A 19,691-nucleotide genomic window follows, 5' to 3' on the forward strand; every position below is an offset into this window, starting at 1 on the left:
ATATTATTATTTTATGAGGTGGTACTTAAAGACATACTGATTGGGAATTTAGATTGTGATCCCAATTGGGGACAGTGATGATCACGTCTGTAAAGACTTGTGCAATTAATAGCTCTATATAAGTTAGGAAAATAAATAAACTAAATATAAAAATGTATACCTTCAGGGGGTAAATGTCTTTCAGCCCTTACACTTAGTGCATGGGTTTTACCAGCCCAACTACTTAAAAATAGGAAAAAATGTTTTCTAAAGCCCTCCTCTATTTGTCTTCCAGGATGTATTGCAGTCCCTTCTCTAATTTTTTTGCAGCCCTTGCATTTAGTGCATAGGCTTTTTGAGCGTAGGAGTCCTAATGCATAATTTTAAAAGAATGGATATGAGGCCCTCCATTATGTCTAATACAGGGTGCATCAAAGTCCCTATTTCTTCTATTTTTTGGCAGTTCCTGCATTGTCCCCATAGACTCTGTGAGTTTCAGAGTCCCTCCATGAATTAATGTGTGACTATGACACACATTACATGCCCAGATAAGATAGTAAAATCTCAAAATTATATTTACTGGTGACTATCAGTGGGTATAGTTTTATTACCCCTTCTACTATGTCATCTACTGTAGTCATAAGCGATGGGGGATTTTTCTTTTATTTCTTTTTAATTTTGCCTCATTTATTAGTCATTATACAGGAAAAAGCCCAGTAAGTGATACCTCATTAAAGTCAGGTTATCTGTCTCTACATTATGTTGCTCAGATTAAATATGAAAAACTTGGTGACGTATTCCTTCAAAGCAGCTCACTGACAATATATTTTCTTGACCTGTCGATGGGTTTGCAATACCACCAGTCGTGGAACAAAACATTAAAGAGAACCCATTGTGTATGCTCAACTTAGGCCTCAGTTCCACTTGCATTTTACACAGACGAGTGCATTCCGATAAAACATCAGAACTTGCACCGGTGCAGAACTATGGGGCAGTGTCCACCTGCGATAGATCTCTCATACCATATCAACATGAGAAATGAATCGCAGCATGCTGCGTTTGGCAGCCAGTCTCGCGCTCCCATACAAGTCTATGGGAGCGTGTGGAACATTGCACTGCACTCGCATGTCATCTGACCGCAGTGCGATGTACGCAGAGCCAGGCAGTGGAGGAGATAGGGAGAAAGTGCTCCCTCCCTTTTTTCCACAGTTGTGATACAATCGCAAGATTACAGTCACATGACCCTGGCTGACACTCGCAGCAGAGGGTCATTAGTAGGGATGATCGAATACTTAGATTATTTGGCTTTGCGAATATTTTCCAAATATCTCGCCGCTATTCGACTATTCGAATGCGCAATGTAAGTCGATGGGAAGCCCGAATAGTTCTGAATAGTTATTTGGGTTTTCCATAGACCTACATTGTGCATTGAATATTCGCGAATAGTCGAATAGCAGCAAGGTATTCGGAAAATATTCGCAAAGCCGAATAATCAAACTATTCGATCATCTCTAGTTATTAGCATATCGCTTCCGATGCTCTTGTGTTGGAATCTTTGCGCTAGTACAACCAAGGCCTTTGAAACATTGCGGCGTTAAACTTTGAAACAGGTCTCACCCTTTACATTTTTGTCTATAGCTGGCGGGTAGGGAGAAGTCACTGGAGGCTTGCTTTTTGGACTTGCATGGTCCATAGCTATTAGAAACCAAAACTAGTGAAGAACTAGGAGTACTAGTGCAAAAACCAAAACAAAAACTCCTAAAATCAATATTTATTATATCATAGTATTAAAAATGCTCCAAAAAAGAGCGCAATAACTCTTATATAATTAAGTAAACTGGTCAAGTGTGGTGGAAGGAAGGACAAAAAGAGGTTAGAGCCAAAGTGATGGGGGAGCTCTAATTTACTCAACACTCAAAATAGAGCTATAGGTAGCATAACTTCAAAGATATACTTTTGCAGATTGAATGACCTATTGTTCTAGGGGGTATAAAGAAGGGGATAGTCTAACCCTCCCTTTTATCTACCTACCAGCGGAGGTGCACCATAAGTTATTGGGTACCCCCCGCTCCTCGTCGGCTTTCCCTATTCTGTCCCTTTGACCCGCAAGTCGCAGGAACAACCACCACCAAGAATAAAAGGTGCACAATAGTCAGAAGGTCATTATCAAACTGGTTACCTGGATTGGCAACCCTGATGCAGCTTATCCTTTATGATAAAAGGAGAAAAGAAGATGATGCTTATTAATATATTAGCATCAAACTTGGAAATCCATAAACAATATTTGCTAAAGTTTGGTCATCATAGATATGATAGCCAAACTATAACTGTACACATATATGTTCCTGTACAGCTATACATATGCAAATAGGTAATGATATACCGATGATATTAATAATAGTATGTAATCCCACCAGGGAACTTATCTGTTAGGGTCACTGATAACAAATCCCAATCCCGACGCGTTTCCCCCCTATTTATGTCTTTAAGGGTTCATCAGGGGAAGAAAGAAGGATTTCATCATATCCAAATCATCAGTTTCATAAACTATCTTTCTTAGTTGGTTTGGCTTTCCTCGTGTTAACAGGCCGACATCAGTAGCCTTTAGTAGTGGGCAAAACGTCTGGCATGCATTACCCACTAGTGCTCGAGGTATAATGACCCCAAACACACCGGGCAGAGAGGCCGAAACATTGCGGCGTTAAACTTTGAAACAGGTCTCACCCTTTACATTTTTGTCTATGGCTGGCGGGTAGGGAGAAGTCACTGGAGGCTTGCTTTTTGGACTTGCATGGTCCATAGCTATCTGTATATTTGCCGTTTCAGACATACGCGGCTCAAATGGAGTTGACTTTGAAAACCATGGAGAGCCCAGAGTTAAATAAGTTGCTGCCCCTCGTTCCTCGTTTAGCTTTTGGCTAATAAATAGGATCAAACTTAAAAAAAAAAAAGAGCGAAAAAAGGATCTTATTTTTCGCGAATGTGATGCATCTTCCTTTGATGCGCGGTCTTACAGGACGTCCTCTGTCCTTCGCTTTGAGAAAAGTGCTGAGAGTTTTACTTTGTGTTATCCCACAGACACAGCTGCTTCTTACCTTCACAAAGAAGTATTCCTCCTCATAACTTCCAGACTATTACCGCGTCTCCAGGAACTTTGAGAAAGAGTTAGTCTGCCTGAGATCAAACAGGGTGTGCGCCAGCGTCTGAGGCCGGAATCGTAATTAGATCACACGGCACTCGCTGCATTTTCTCATTACCGGTAACTGTCCTCCAAGGTTTAAGGATTTGTTTGATTTAAGGATGGTCACTGCGTGGTCCGAGCCGCCTGTATCTCGACGGCACTGCTAATGATGGGAGATCAGGGACCTTCAGTTTATGTTTTCAATGTCTAAAATAGTAAATTCATTGAAGTGAAAAATGTAAAATGGATTTTATTTTAATACTGACATTCTACAGGGATTTGGGGGATACCGGAAAATGATCAGGGAAAAACCGTGGATTCACTGGGAACGGAGCTGAACTTGACATTCAGACACTGTGTAACATACATTACATTACTGATCCTGAGTTACCCCCTGTATTATACTCCAGAGCTGCACTCACTATTCTGCTGGTGCAGTCACTGTGTACATACATTACATTACTGATCCTGAGTTACCTCCTGTATTATACTCCAGAGCTGCACTCACTATTCTGCTGGTGCAGTCACTGTGTACATACATTACATTACTGATCCTGAGTTACATCCTGTATTATGCTCCAGAGCTGCAGTCACTATTCTGCTGGTGCAGTCACTGTGTACATACATTACATTACTGATCCTGAGTTACCTCCTGTATTATACTACAGAGCTGCAGTCACTATTCTGCTGGTGCAGTCACTGTGTACATACATTACATTACTGATCCTGAGTTACCTCCTGTATTATACTCCAGAGCTGCGCTCACTATTCTGCTGGTGCAGTCACTGTGTACATGCATTACATTACTGATCCTGAGATACATTCTGTATTATTAAGAGAAAATGTGTTTCTTTCTATTTCTTAAAAAGTGATAAATTCCTGTGGATACTTATTGAAAGTTGTGGATGAATTTTCGGCGTGCTGCGGACTTGTGTAATGTTCTCGTGGAGTTTGAGCTCTACATGGCACGGTGGATGGAGCCGTTCACAGGAATGCAGAGATGTATTTTCGCAGCATACATCTTGTGTAATGACTGTTTCGGGTCTCCGCCATTGAACAGTGAAGCCCCAGGGAATCCGCATCGGAGTGAAGGTGAAGCTCGGGCTCTCCGCGCATTTGTCTTGCCGGATTTGGAAAGCTTTAAGCTCGGTTTGACAGAGATATTTACAATGTCGCCAATAAATGAGCCTTGATCTAATTACTTCGGCGTTCCTACCGAGTCCATACAATTAAGAGCAGTGGTGACCGAGCTGCATGTCTCATCTCGCTGAGTCATAGCCGACATTACAAAGTAGATTTACTCAGGTGCACTATTTGCTAAGAACGAGCTCCGGCTGCGAAGATTTCTCTACAAAAGCCTTTCCCATAATGTAAACTTCTCAAAAATTGTTCAAAACATTCTTTAATAAATATTAACGATTGTCTATTCCAACAATTGGCCATGCATATTTCCAGAAATCTTAAGAAAATGCTTCATTTATAGTGAAGTACCTTGGATTTTATGGAGGGAATCTGTCTGCAGGATCCTCCCCCCCCCAATCTATTTATATGCACATATATCTCTTTAAAAGATAAGCCCAGTGTCATGAATCAGTTTGGACTCTCTTCCATCGATGCGGTGCCAGTTATAGCCCTGCTTTGCAGCATGCGCACCTGGGCCCTGTAAGTGTTCTTCATAGTATCATAGTATCATAGTTTTTAAGGTTGAAGGGAGACTCTAAGGCGGGCTTTGCACACTACGACATCGCAGGCCGATGCTGCGATGCCGAGTGCGATAGTGCCCGCCCCCGTCGCAGCAGCGATATGTGGTGATAGCTGGCGTAGCGAAAGTTATCGCTACGCCAGCTTCACACACACACTCACCTGCCGTGCGACGTCCCTGTGGCCGGCGACCCGCCTCCTTGTTAAGGGGGCGGGTCGTGCGGCATCACTGCGACGTCACACGGCAGGCGGCCAATCAGAGCGGAGGGGCGGAGATGAGCAGGATGTAAACATCCTGCCCACCTCCTTCCTTCCGCATATCCTACGGAAGCCGCAGTGAGGCCGGTAGGAGACGTTCCTCGCTCCTGCGACTTCACACACAGCGATGTGTGCTGCCGCAGGAGAGAGGAACAACATCGGACCATTGCGTCAGCGTAATTATGAATTACGCCGACGCTATACCGATGATACGATTACAACGCTTTTGCGCTCATTAATCGTATCATCCAGCCTTTACACACTGCGATGTCGCATGCGATGCCGAAAGTGCGTCATTTTCAATTTGACCCCACCGACATTGCACCTGCGATGTCGCAGTGTGCAAAGTGCCCCTAAGTCCATCTAGTTCAACCCGTAGCCTAACATGTTGATCCAGAGGAAGGCAAAAAAAACCCCAATGTGGCAAACAAGTTCCAATGGGGAAAAAATTTCCTTCCTTCGTCCACATCCGGCAATCAGACTAGTTCCCTGGATCAATACCCTGTCATAAAATCTAATATACATAACTGGTAATATTAAATTTTTCAAGAAAGGCGTCCAGGCTCTGCTTAAATGTTAGTAGTGAATCACTCATTACAACATCATGCGGCAGAGAGTTCCATAGTCTCACTGCTCGTACAGTAAAGAATCCTCGTCTGTGATTATGATTAAACCTTCTTTCCTCAAGACGTAGCGGATGCCCCCGTGTTCCAGTCGCAGGCCTAGGTGTAAAAAGATCTTTGGAAAGGTCTCTGTACTGTCCCCTCATATATTTATACATTGTGATTAGATCCCCCCTAAGCCTTCGTTTTTCCAAACTAAATAACCCCAAGTTTAATAACCTGTCTTGCTATTGCAGCCCACCCATTCCTCTAATAATCTTGGTGGTCTTCTCTGCACCCTCTCCAGTTCAGCTATGTCCTTCTTATATATCGGTGACCAGAATTTTACACAGTATTCTACGTGCGGTCGCACTAGTGACTTGTACAGAGGTAGAACTATATTTTTTTCATGAACACTTATACCTCTTTTAATACATCCCATTATTTTATTAGCCCTGGCAGCAGTTGCCTGACACTGTCCACTAAAGTGAAGTTTACCATCCACCCATACACCCAAGTCTTTTTCTGTGTCTGTTTTACCCAGTGTTCTACAATTAAGTACATAATCATAAATGTTATTTCCTCTACCCAAGTGCATGACCTTACATTTATCTATATTAAACTTCAATTGCCACTTCTCAGCCCAATCCTCCAATTTACATAAATCTCCCTGTAATATAAAATTATCCTCCTCTGTATTGATTACCCTGCAGAGTTTAGTATCATCTGCAAATATTGAAATTCTACTCCGCATGCCCCCAACAAGGTCATTTATAAATATGTTGAAAAGAAGCGGGCCCAATACTGACCCCTGTGGTACCCCACTATGAACTGAGACCCAGTCCGAATACGTACCATTAATAACCACCCTTTGTTTCCTATCACTGAGCCAGTTTTTAACCCAGTTACACATATTTTCCCCTATCCCCATTATTCTCATTTTATGTACCAACCTTTTGTGTGGCACCTTATCAAAAGCTTTTGAAAAGTCCATATACACAACATCCACTGCATTTCCCTGGTCCAGGCTTGAACTTACCTCTTCATAGAAGCTGATCTATTAGTTTGACAGGATCGATCCCTCATAAACCCATGTTGATACTCTGTCATAAGGTTATTTTTCTTGAGATACTCCAGTATAGCATCTCTCAAGAAACCCTCAAGGATTTTACCAACCGTAGAGGTTAAACTTACCGGCCTATAATTTCCCTGCTCAGTTTTTGTCCCCTTTTTGAATATTGGCACCACATTTGCTATGTGCCAGTCCTGCGGTACCGACCCTGTTATTAAGGAATCTGAGAAGATTAAAAATAATGGTCTATCTATCACAGAACTCAATTCCTGTAGTACTCTGGGGTGTATGCCATCCGGGCCCGGAGATTTGTCAACCTTAGTGACTTCGAGGCGGCGGCGTACTTCCTGCTGGGTTACGCAGGTAATATTCAAGGGTGAATTTATGGTATCACTGGTCATGTCATCTGCCATGGCATTTTCTTGTATAAAAACCGTAGAAAAAAAGTCATTCAGCAGGTTGGCTTTACCCTCATCCCCTTCCACCATTTCACCAAGACTATTTTTAAGGAGGCCAACACTATCGCTTTTCCGTTTTTTACTGTTTATGTAGCTAAAGAATATTTTAGGATTATTTTTACTTTCTCTCGCAATGAGTCTCTCTGTCTCAAACTTAGCTAACTTAATTTGCTTTTTACATACTTTATTTAATTTTCTATAATTATATAATGCCTCATCACTACCTACCCTCTTTAATTCTTTTAAGGCTTTCTGTTTTTCTTTTATTGCTTCCCTTACAGCTCTATTTAGCCATAGGGGTTTCCTCCTATTTCTAGCATGTTTGTTCCCATAGGGTATATTTTCTGCACAAGCCCTATTCAGGATGCTCATAAAAGTCTCCCATTTGCTTTGTGTACTTTTATTACTTAGTACATCATCCCAGTTTATTGCACTAAGATCATCTCTCAACCGTTTAAAATTTGCTTTCATGAAGTTTAGTGTTCTTGTAGCCCCTCTACTAGACATCTTACTAAAGAATACATGAAAACTTATTATTTTGTGATCACTATTCCCCAAGTAACCCCCAACTTGTATATTTGATATGCGGTCTAGCCTATTGGTTAGTACAAGGTCTAGTAGTGCTCCCCCTCTTGTGGGGTCCTGTACCATTTGTGAAAGGTAATTATCTTTCATTGTAATCAAAAATCTATTTCCTTTGCTGGAACTGCAAGTTTCTGTTCCCCAATTTATATCAGGATAGTTAAAGTCCCCCATAATAATTACCTCTCCGAGACTCACTGCTTTATCAATTTGCTTTATGAGGAGATTCTCTACCTCTTCCATAATATTCGGCGTCTTACAACACACCCCTATCAGTATTTTATTATTCATTCTCCCCCCCCTTATCTCCACCCATAGGGACTCTACATTCTCAGTACCCTCACATATGTTGTCACGCAGGATGGGTTTTAAGGATGATTTTACATATAGACACACACCTCCCCCTCGCTTATTTGTACGGTCATTCCTGAATAGGCTATAACCCTGTAAATTAACAGCCCAGTCATAGCTCTCATCCAGCCATGTCTCTGATATCCCCACTATATCATAATTTCCTTCCAACAATATTAATTCTAATTCCTCCACCTTATTTGTGAGGCTTCGGGCATTAGTGTACATGCACGTTACGTATGACTCTGTACCTGTATTCCTGCTTACTGTATTAAATGTCCTAACCCTTCCCCCCGTACCACTCCCAATTTCATTACTTGTGCCCTGGTCACTATCTGCACTACATTCCCCTTCTATAAAGTGAATACCCTCACCCCCCATTCCTAGTTTAAACACTCCTCCAACCTTCTAGCCATTTTCTGCCCCAGCAGAGCTGCACCTTCCCCATTAAGATGCAGCCCATCCCTAGCATAGAATCTGTAGCCAACTGAAAAGTCGGCCCAATTCTCCAGGAACCCAAAACCCTCTTTCCTACACCAATTCCTGAGCCACCTGTTAACCTCCCTGATCTCTCTTTGCCTCTCTGGTGTGGCTCGTGGCACAGGTAGTATTTCCGAAAATACCACCTTTGAGGTCCATGATTTAAGCTTACAACCTAATTCCCTGAAATCATCTTTAAGGACCTTCCACCTACCTCTAACTTTGTCATTTGTGCCAATGTGTACAATGACCGCTGGGTCCTCCCCAGCACCTCCCAGTAATCTGTCAACCCGATCAGCGATGTGCCGAACTCGAGCGCCAGGAAGACAACACACTGTTCGGCGATCCCTGTCTTTGTGACAGATTGCCCTATCTGTCCCCCTAATAACTGAGTCCCCCACTACCAGTACCTGTCTTGCCTGCCCTGCACTCCTATTCCCCCCCTTATTGGAGCAGACACTCCTCTGGCGTTCAGAGGTCATGCCTTGCTGCAGCAATGCTACCCCTGTAATGACATCCCCCTCATCTGCCAAGTTTGCAAACCTTTTGGGGTGTGTCAGTTCAGGACCAGCCTTCCTAGCACTTTTCCCTTTACCCCCCTTTCTAACTGTCACCCAGCTACCTACCTCACCGTCCTGCCGCTCCCTACTACGATCCTCCCCCACATCTGACCCAGCAAGCTGCTGCTCAGTGAGCAGCAAACTCCTTTCCATATTGCTATTGCATCTCAGAGTTGCCAGCTGCTCATTTAGATCCAGTATCTGGGCTTCCAAACGTGCAACTTGCGCACATCTCGAACAACAGTATGCACCCTCGAATGGCTTTTCAAGGACTGCATACATGAGACAAGATGTACACTGGATCGCATTAGCAATAGTGGAGCACATTTTCTAATGGGGATAGCACTAAACAAATGTTAAGTAATTAAACAACTAAATACAAACAATTCTACTCACACTTACTTTTGCTCACACTTTGCTCACTCACGCTCACAATGAAGAAGACAGGCTAAAATTCAGAAGGTTTTCAGGTTTTCAGAAGTCTTCCTTCCGGCTGTAACGGCCAAAACCCGGTTCTCCTTGAGCTCGCGGTGACTCTTCACTTATCCCAGAAGGCACTGATTCAGAAGGCACTGGTTCTTGATTCTGGACGCTACCTCGTCTGACCTTCCTGGCGTCGGTCCTGCCCGACCTCCCTGACTTCAGTCCTTCCGGCTCCGACCGACCTTCCTGAGTCCGTTCCCCTCTTTTTTTGTCTTACCTTCTGGTCTTCCTCTCCTGCTCCCTGTTTGTTGTTCTGTCCCTGTGATCTCAGTCCTTTGGCTTGCTCTTCTGGTTTCTGCCTCTGGCTTGCTCGTCACACTAACTCCGCATATTCCTTTGTACTGGGTGACTTCCCGGCCCTGACCCTGCTTGTACGACTTCTCTTAGTAATTTATCTGTGACTACTACTGTGCCACCTTGTGGTTCCATAGTCCAGTCCTACTACTCACTCCAGTGTTCCAGCTCCACCTAGTGGTGATTTCACATCCAGCAATACCTTAAGATATCTAGCCCGCCATTACTGAGAATTCAGCATTTGAATTGACATGAAATTGAGGCTGAAGATCTATTTGTAGATCTGAAGCCTCCATCACTCCAGCTCTATTCCTTACCCCATTCTCTTTGACTGATGGCTCCTTTTCTTGAAATTACAAATCATTAAGGCTGACAGTCATGCAGGAGTAGGTGGCACTAGGCTAGGGAATAAGAGTTGGAGTGACTGAGGCTTCAGAGCTACAAGAAGATCTTCAGCTTCATTTGCATACCAATTAAAATGCTGATTTCTTGGTAACGAAGTAACAGATCCAGCCATGTATAGGTATTGCTAGATTTGTCTTTGGAAGAGCTATATGCACATATAAATAGCTTGGGTGTGAAATCCTGCTGTCGGGAGGACTTGTCATTGGCCATAAATATGTAAAATGTTTGTCTAGTGTGAATTCTACTGTTCTCTTGACTCTTTTTGCTTCTATTATTTCCCTGTCTATTCCTGAGATACATCCTCCTGTTGTTTTTATGTAAATTTAGCCTAGTTATTCAACTGGGAGTGGTCCAAAACTGTCGTCTATAGGAATGTTCCTGAGGACCACACCCAGTTGCCTAAAAAGTCTATGTACATGGAAGAGTTATGTACATGGAAGAGGGGGCCATATCTCTGAAATGGAGTGCCACTGGAACCAAACATAATCAACACCAAAAAAATATGTATGTGTGTGTGTGTCTGTATATATATATATTGGCCTCCAAGTTAGATTTCGTGAAAATATCAAAATGTGCCATAATCACATATAGTCTCTCCCATGGCTCCAAAGCAGGCTGCTTCACGGTCCATGTTGCCACTAGAACAACATCAGCGTTCACATGTCAAATTCCATCAATAGTTGTCTATGAGCTTGGAAAACCTTCCATGGGTGCAGCTGGGAAGGTTAGTTACCTCAAAATATGTGTAGACAAAATAACCCTAATACATTTTGGCCACTTTTCTTAGTTACATAATTTCATAGGTTGAAAAAAGACCTAGGTCCATCTAGTTCAACCTTGAAAACCTTGAAAGATAAATGCAAGAGAGGACATGATAAAGCGGAGAATCTCCATAGGTAATCGTTTCAACACCGCCGCTGGAATTGCTTGTCATTTCAACACCCAAGAGGGTAAGGATCTGTCTCATTATACAGTGTCACGACGTTGAAGAGCATTTGGACTGAAAGCCCACTCTGCAGTGACCAAACCTCTCATTAGCAGAAAGAATCAAAAGGACCATGTTGTGTGGACAAAGGAGAAATGTCCACAGTTCATTTTAGCGATGAAAACAGGTTTTATTTTTTTGGGTCTGATGGGAAACATGTTTGTGTCGCCCTGGGCAAGCCAGGGGACACAGGTCACAACACCACCACACCCCACACTCCAGGTAGGCACATCACAGCTAACCACAAATCCTTGTTGCCTTCCTCCAGGAGTCTGATGATGCACACCAGGGGGTGGGCCAGGCGGTTGGCTCCGCCCACCAATGAGCTCACAGCTCTGGAGGCAGGAAGTAACCAGGCAGATAGCTCAGGGACGAGCTTGAGTAAACAACAGAGTGCAGTCTAGTCAGGGAGGAGGAAGTGGAAGGAGTAGTCTAGACAGGGCTAAAGTAAACAACTGAGTGAAAGTGAAGGAAGGAAAGTAGTAAAGGAGGAAGAAGCAAGTAAAGTGACAGAAGAGAAAGACAGCCTGAAGGGTCCAGCTTTGTGAGGGCCAGAACAGCAAGGTCAGCAACGGCGGTGACTGTCTGGAGGGGGACCGTTTGGAAGTTCCTGGAAGGACCCCGTTGGCTGTGTGCCCGGTGGTCTGGAGCAGTGTTCCGAAGGACAGTCAGCACCAGGGCAGGGGCCTCTCGGACCCCGGCAAGGCTAGGAGTCGCCAGATTTGCCAAATCCGTCAGTGACGGGGACGCAGATCCCCCAACAACCAAGTCCCGATTGAAGGCAACAGCCCAACCCGTATTGGAGAGACACCGCCACCGCCACGGCACCAGTTTCTCAGGGCCAGCGCCTGCGGGCAAAGTGTAGAGCTCCTCCGGCCCAGATTGCAGGCGGGGAGCGGGTAACCGGAGGGAATCCACCGCTACCATCAGTCAACACAGGTGCAAGGAAGAGGGACATCACCGTCACCTATCGGGAGTGCAGGTGCAGCCGTCTGTGGGACCGTCCTACCAGCCGTTGGTTTACCGTACAAACTGTGTCCGTGTGTCAGGCTGAGTGAGTACCATAGTGCCGCAAGGCACAGCGCTGCCCCCGCGTCCCTGCGCCCTCCAGGCCCTACACTTCACATCTCATCACTGGGCCCCGGGATCACCAACCCCTACCCACGGAGGGGCAACACAACACCTGGCTGCTCCGCATCACCATCCCCGGGACCCCCATACTGAGCAGCGGTGGTGCAATCACCACAACCGTGGGTGGCGTCACGAACTATAACAATCCCCACACCCAACAAGCACCCCCTTTCACTCACGGGCGAGGAGTGTCGCTCGAGAAACCCCGGGATCCGGCCCACAGCTCGAGCCACCAGGAGCAGCTGCCGGACCCGAGCAGAAGGGGTGAGCGCGGTGTGCTGACACCCTCCTCCCCGCCCGCGACAACTTGGCGTCACGAACAGGATCTTACCGCTCTGCCGTCAGGTAGAGGTGCGCCTTGTTACCGCCGGAGGCATCCGGCAGAAAAATTTCAGAAGCCGCCATCTTTGGCGCGAAAAGTTCCCGCTCGAGCGTCTTCTCGAGCAGTAGAGGCGCGAAGGCCAAAACCCCGCCCCGAGAGAGGAGGGGCCGGAAAGAGCTAAGGGGGACGCGATGGCGGCTGGACGCATGTAGCTGCGGCTACAAAAGCAGGGACGCCAGGACCTTGCGAGAATACCGTTCCTGGAAGCAAACAGTGAAGACACCATGTGGATGCCGTCCCGCGACACCGTACCCCCCGCGCCTGGAACCGCGGCGTGGGTGGAGATCCGGACCGCGCAGCTCTCCCAACGGCTGCAGGTGAAGATGCAGCTCCTCGTGGAGGAGTGGGAGGCCGACATGGTGGACGTTGTAGCCACCGTGCGGAGACGCGAGGAGGAAGCGGAGAAAGGGAGGGTGAGTGACCCACGTCCCGATGCCCTTGTAGGGCCGGTCATCGCGGCTGTGGGGCCCGGTCCAAGCCCTCTCCCCCCGTTGCCTCCCTCGCCACCCGTCCCGGAGGCCGTGACCCCGCCACTAGGCCTGCTACCACCTCAACCGGTAGCAGTACCCAGCCCGTCCGCCCCAGCGGACCGACCTGTAGCCGGAGCCCGTAGCAAACCGGAGGCATTACCTTGGAAGGCCCCGAAGATTGTGCCAGAGACAGTCCCCGAGCAGTTTCCCGAGCCGGAGCCGACGACCCGCTCCGAGCCGAAGGCCCGGCTGCGGAAAGCCCCTGTGCCCATCCCCCACACCTCGGCTGAGGTGGCGCCGGGTTGTTGCTGCAAGGCAGCGCCCAAGGCCATGACACCGCGGGATACGCTACCCACCTTCCTGACAGTGGGTAACGTGCTGGATGTCCCGCGGGGCTCAACCCGTGCGCCGGAGCAGGTAGCAGCGCCATACTGGGACAGGGAGCCGACAAAGCTGGGCCTGGAGATTGCGGAGAGGGAGAGAAGGAAAGCCGAGCTGGTGGCCCGAGCCATTCGGGAAAAAGAGAACCTGCGGCAAGCGACCTTCCGTGTCCGGGGCCCGTTCTACGAGGGGCAGGTGAGGCGATTTGATATCCGCCGGGGCTACAGATTCATATATGAACCGGGCCTGGAGGCCGAGGTGTTTGTGGCCCGGCGGGACGTGAATGCCCATCTGCCCGAGGAGCATCCTGGCCGCAATCTTATACCAGGGGACATGGTGCGTTACACCCGGCACTGCGGAGAGAGGGGGTGGTTTGCCCTGGATGTAAAGTTGAAGGGCAGCCCGGAGAGCAAGGTGAGCTCTGCATCCCCTCCCTCGGATGAAGCAGCAAAAGGACCGGAGTAGGGCAGCGGATGCCCGTTGCACCGTCCCCGTTGGGACCATCACTGAAGTTGTTGCTTGAAAAAGTTTTGAAAAAGTTGTTGAAAGAATGATAAGTGAAATAATACCGAGTACTTCACCAGATTTGCTTTGTGATTTGTAACCGGCTGGAGCCGGCACCGTTGTCCCCGTGGGGACCGTTTAAAGTTTATATCATAGTATCATAGTATCATAGTTTTAAGGTTGAAGGGAGACTCTAAGTCCATCTAGTTCAACCCGTAGCCTAACATGTTGATCCAGAGGAAGGCAAAAAACCCCAATGTGGCAAACAAGTTCCAATGGGGAAAAAATTTCCTTCCTGACTCCACATCCGGCAATCAGACTAGTTCCCTGGATCAATACCCTGTCATAAAATCTAATATACATAACTGGTTATATTAAATTTTTCAAGAAAGGCATCCAGGCTCTGCTTAAATGTTAGTAGTGAATCACTCATTACAACATCATGCGGCAGAGAGTTCCATAGTCTCACTGCTCGTACAGTAAAGAATCCTCGTCTGTGATTATGATTAAACCTTCTTTCCTCAAGACGTAGCGGATGCCCCCGCGTTCCAGTCGCAGGCCTAGGTGTAAATAGATCTTTGGAAAGGTCTCTGTACTGTCCCCTCATATATTTATACATTGTGATTAGATCTCCCCTAAGCCTTCGTTTTTCCAGACTAAATAACCCCAAGTTTAATAACCTGTCTTCGTATTGCAGCCCCCCCATTCCTCTAATAATCTTGGTCGCTCTTCTTTGCACCCTCTCCAGTTCAGCTATGTCCTTCTTATATATCGGTGACCAGAATTGTACACAGTATTCTACGTGCGGTCGCACTAGTGACTTGTACAGAGGTAGAACTATATTTTTTTCATGAACACTTATACCTCTTTTAATACATCCCATTATTTTATTAGCCCTGGCAGCAGCTGCCTGACACTGTCCACTAAAGTGAAGTTTACCATCCACCCATACACCCAAGTCTTTTTCTGTGTCTGTTTTACCCAGTGTTCTACAATTAAGTACATAATCATAAATGTTATTTCCTCTACCCAAGTGCATGACCTTACATTTATCTACATTAAACTTCAATTGCCACTTCTCAGCCCAATCCTCCAATTTACATAAATCTCCCTGTAATATAAAATTATCCTCCTCTGTATTGATTACCCTGCAGAGTTTAGTATCATCTGCAAATATTGAAATTCTACTCCGCATGCCCCCAACAAGGTCATTTATAAATATGTTGAAAAGAAGCGGGCCCAATACTGACCCCTGTGGTACCCCACTATGAACTGAGACCCAGTCCGAGTACGTACCATTAATAACCACCCTTTGTTTCCTATCACTGAGCCAGTTTTTAACCCAGTTACACATATTTTCCCCTATCCCCATTATTCTCATTTTATGTACCAACCTTTTGTGTGGCACCGTATCAAAAGCTTTTGAAAAGTCCATATACACAACATCCACTGCATTTCCCTGGTCCAGGCTTGAACTTACCTCTTCATAGAAGCTGATCTATTAGTTTGACAGGATTGATCCCTCATAAACCCATGTTGATACTCTGTCATAAGGTTATTTTTCTTGAGATACTCCAGTATAGCATCTCTCAAGAAACCCTCAAGGATTTTACCAACCGTAGAGGTTAAACTTACCGGCCTATAATTTCCCGGCTCAGTTTTTGTCCCCTTTTTGAATATTGGCACCACATTTGCTATGCGCCAGTCCTGCGGTACCGACCCTGTTATTAAGGAATCTGAGAAGATTAAAAATAATGGTCTATCTATCACAGAACTCAATTCCTGTAGTACTCTGGGGTGTATGCCATCCGGGCCCGGAGATTTGTCAACCTTAGTGATTTCGAGGCGGCGGCGTACTTCCTGCTGGGTTAAGCAGGTAATATTCAAGGGTGAATTTATGGTATCACTGGTCATGTCATCTGCCATGGCATTTTCTTGTATAAAAACCGTAGAAAAAAAGTCATTCAGCAGGTTGGCTTTACCCTCATCCCCTTCCACCATTTCACCAAGACTATTTTTAAGGAGGCCAACACTATCGCTTTTCAGTTTTTTACTGTTTATGTAGTTAAAGAATATTTTAGGATTATTTTTACTTTCTCTCGCAATGAGTCTCTCTGTCTCAAACTTAGCTAACTTAATTTGCTTTTTACATATTTTATTTAATTTTCTATAATTATATAATGCCTCATCACTACCTACCCTCTTTAATTCTTTTAAGGCTTTCTGTTTTTCTTTTATTGCTTCCCTTACAGCTCTATTTAGCCATAGGGGTTTCCTCCTATTTCTAGCATGTTTGTTCCCATAGGGTATATTTTCTGCACAAGCCCTATTCAGGATGCTCATAAAAGTCTCCCATTTGCTTTGTGTACTTTTATTACTTAGTACATCATCCCAGTTTATTGCACTAAGATCATCTCTCAACCGTTTAAAATTTGCTTTCCTGAAGTTTAGTGTCCTTGTAGCCCCCCTACTATACATCTTACTAAAGAATACATGAAAACTTATTATTTTGTGATCACTATTCCCCAAGTAACCCCCAACTTGTATATTTGATATGCGGTCTGGCCTATTGGTTAGTACAAGGTCTAGTAGTGCTCCCCCTCTTGTGGGGTCCTGTACCATTTGTGAAAGGTAATTATCTTTCATTGTTATCAAAAAACTATTTCCTTTGCTGGAACTGCAAGTTTCTGTTCCCCAATTTATATCAGGATAGTTAAAGTCCCCCATAATAATTACCTCTCCGAGACTCGCTGCTTTATCAATTTGCTTTATGAGGAGATTCTCTACCTCTTCCATAATATTCGGCGTCTTATAACACACCCCTATCAGTATTTTATTATTCATTCTCCCCCCCCTTATCTCCACCCATAGGGACTCTACATTCTCAGTACCCTCACATATGTTGTCACGCAGGATGGGTTTTAAAGATGATTTTACATATAGACACACACCTCCCCCTCGCTTATTTGTACGGTCATTCCTGAATAGGCTATAACCCTGTAAATTAACAGCCCAGTCATAGCTCTCATCCAGCCATGTCTCTGATATCCCCACTATATCATAATTTTCTTCCAACAATATTAATTCTAATTCCTCCACCTTATTTGTGAGGCTTCGGGCATTAGTGTACATGCACGTTACGTATGACTCTGTACCTATATTCCTGCTTACTGTATTGACTGTCCTAACCCTTCCCCCCGTACCAACCCCAATTTCATTACTTGTGCCCTGGTCACTATCTGCACTACATTCCCCTTCTATAAAGTGAATACCCTCGCCCCCCATTCCTAGTTTAAACACTCCTCCAACCTTCTAGCCATTTTCTGCCCCAGCAGAGCTGCACCCTCCCCATTAAGATGCAGCCCATCCCTAGCATAGAATCTGTAGCCAACTGAAAAGTCGGCCCAATTCTCCAGGAACCCAAAACCCTCTTTCCTACACCAATTCTTGAGCCACCTGTTAACCTCCCTGATCTCTCTTTGCCTCTCTGGTGTGGCTCGTGGCACAGGTAGTATTTCCGAAAATACCACCTTTGAGGTCCATGCTTTAAGCTTACAACCTAATTCCCTGAAATCATCTTTAAGGACCTTCCACCTACCTCTAACTTTGTCATTTGTGCCAATATGTACAATGACCGCTGGGTCCTCCCCAGCCCCTCCCAGTAATCTGTCAACCCGATCAGCGATGTGCCGAACTCGAGCGCCAGGAAGACAACACACTGTTCAGCGATCCCTGTCTTTGTGACAGATTGCCCTAGCGGCGCGCGGCTTTCAGAAGTCTTCCTTCCGGCTGTAACGGCCAAAACCCGGTTCTCCTTGAGCTCGCGGTGACTCTTCACTTATCCCAGAAGGCACTGGGAATATGCAAATTATCCTCGCAAGACTCCTTCCCTGGCTTTCAGAAGTCTTCCTTCCGGCTGTAACGGCCAAAACCCGGTTCTCCTTGAGCTCGCGGTGACTCTTCACTTATCCCAGAAGGCACTTGGAATATGCAAATTATCCTCGCAAGACTCCTTCCCTGGCTTTCAGAAGTCTTCCTTCCGGCTGTAACGGCCAAAACCCGGTTCTCCTTGAGCTCGCGGTGACTCTTCACTTATCCCAGAAGGCACTGGGAATATGCAAATTATCCTCGCAAGACTCCTTCCCTGGCTTTCAGAAGTCTTCCTTCCGGCTGTAACGGCCAAAACCCGGTTCTCCTTGAGCTCGCGGTGCCTCTTCACTTATCCCAGAAGGCACTGGGAATATGCAAATTATCCTCGCAAGACTCCTTCCCATATGCATGGGAACTATCCATGGACAAGCCCGTGAACTTGTAGGGCACCACAAACGTTAAGTGGCTTGTAAATAAGTTGGATACCGTTACCGTTTCCGCAATACCGTCTCCGGAGAGGCAGGTTGGAGGGAGGGCCCTGAGCAGAGCAGGCCAGGGCCCAGCCACCAAAGGAACCGGTGGCCACCCTCTGGAGGGGAAGGACAGATCCCGCTCGGGTAACTTGTGCTGGACTGTGGGTCAAGGGGTGCTGCCTGGGTTTTAGGGGCAGCATCAGGGCCAGGTTGCTTGGGTGGGAGAGAGCGGAAACCGTGACCGTATACCGTTGCAACAGTTAAGTAAATGTGCCTCCCGTTTTGGGAAGAGTTTTGATTAAAAAAATGTATTTATGTTTTGCTTAACCCTGTTATCCCCTTTTTACAGAAAAATAAAACCGGTGTAGGACGGCAGCCCGCGGACGGTCTGCATTTTGCTAAGGGGGAATGTGTCGCCCTGGGCAAGCCAGGGGACACAGGTCACAACACCACCACACCCCACACTCCAGGTAGGCACATCACAGCTAACCACAAATCCTTGTTGCCTTCCTCCAGGAGTCTGATGATGCACACCAGGGGGTGGGCCAGGCGGTTGGCTCTGCCCACCAAGGAGCTCACAGCTCTGGAGGCAGGAAGTAACCAGGCAGATAGCTCAGGGACGAGCTTGAGTAAACAACAGAGTGCAGTCTAGTCAGGGAGGAGGAAGTGGAAGGAGTAGTCTAGACAGGGCTAAAGTAAACAACTGAGTGAAAGTGAAGGAAGGAAAGTAGTAAAGGAGGAAGAAGCAAGTAAAGTGACAGAAGAGAAAGACAGCCTGAAGGGTCCAGCTTTGTGAGGGCCAGAACAGCAAGGTCAGCAACGGCGGTGACTGTCTGGAGGGGGACCGTTTGGAAGTTCCTGGAAGGACCCCGTTGGCTGTGTGCCCGGTGGTCTGGAGCAGTGTTCCGAAGGACAGTCAGCACCAGGGCAGGGGCCTCTCGGACCCCGGCAAGGCTAGGAGTCGCCAGATTTGCCAAATCCGTCAGTGACGGGGACGCAGATCCCCCAACAACCAAGTCCCGATTGAAGGCAACAGCCCAACCCGTATTGGAGAGACACCGCCACCGCCACGGCACCAGTTTCTCAGGG

General features: G+C 46.2%; 1 protein-coding gene across 2 annotated transcripts in view; it reads left to right on the top strand.

The window, feature by feature from the left end:
* The window catches only part of CTNNA2 (catenin alpha 2), a 3,064,502-nt gene that overhangs the window by 1,051,300 nt on the left and 1,993,511 nt on the right, over positions 1-19,691 (top strand). The gene's annotated exons all lie outside the window — the stretch shown is intronic.

The sequence above is a fragment of the Anomaloglossus baeobatrachus genome, chromosome 1 (assembly GCF_048569485.1).
Source record: "Anomaloglossus baeobatrachus isolate aAnoBae1 chromosome 1, aAnoBae1.hap1, whole genome shotgun sequence".
Lineage (NCBI taxonomy): Eukaryota > Metazoa > Chordata > Amphibia > Anura > Aromobatidae > Anomaloglossus > Anomaloglossus baeobatrachus.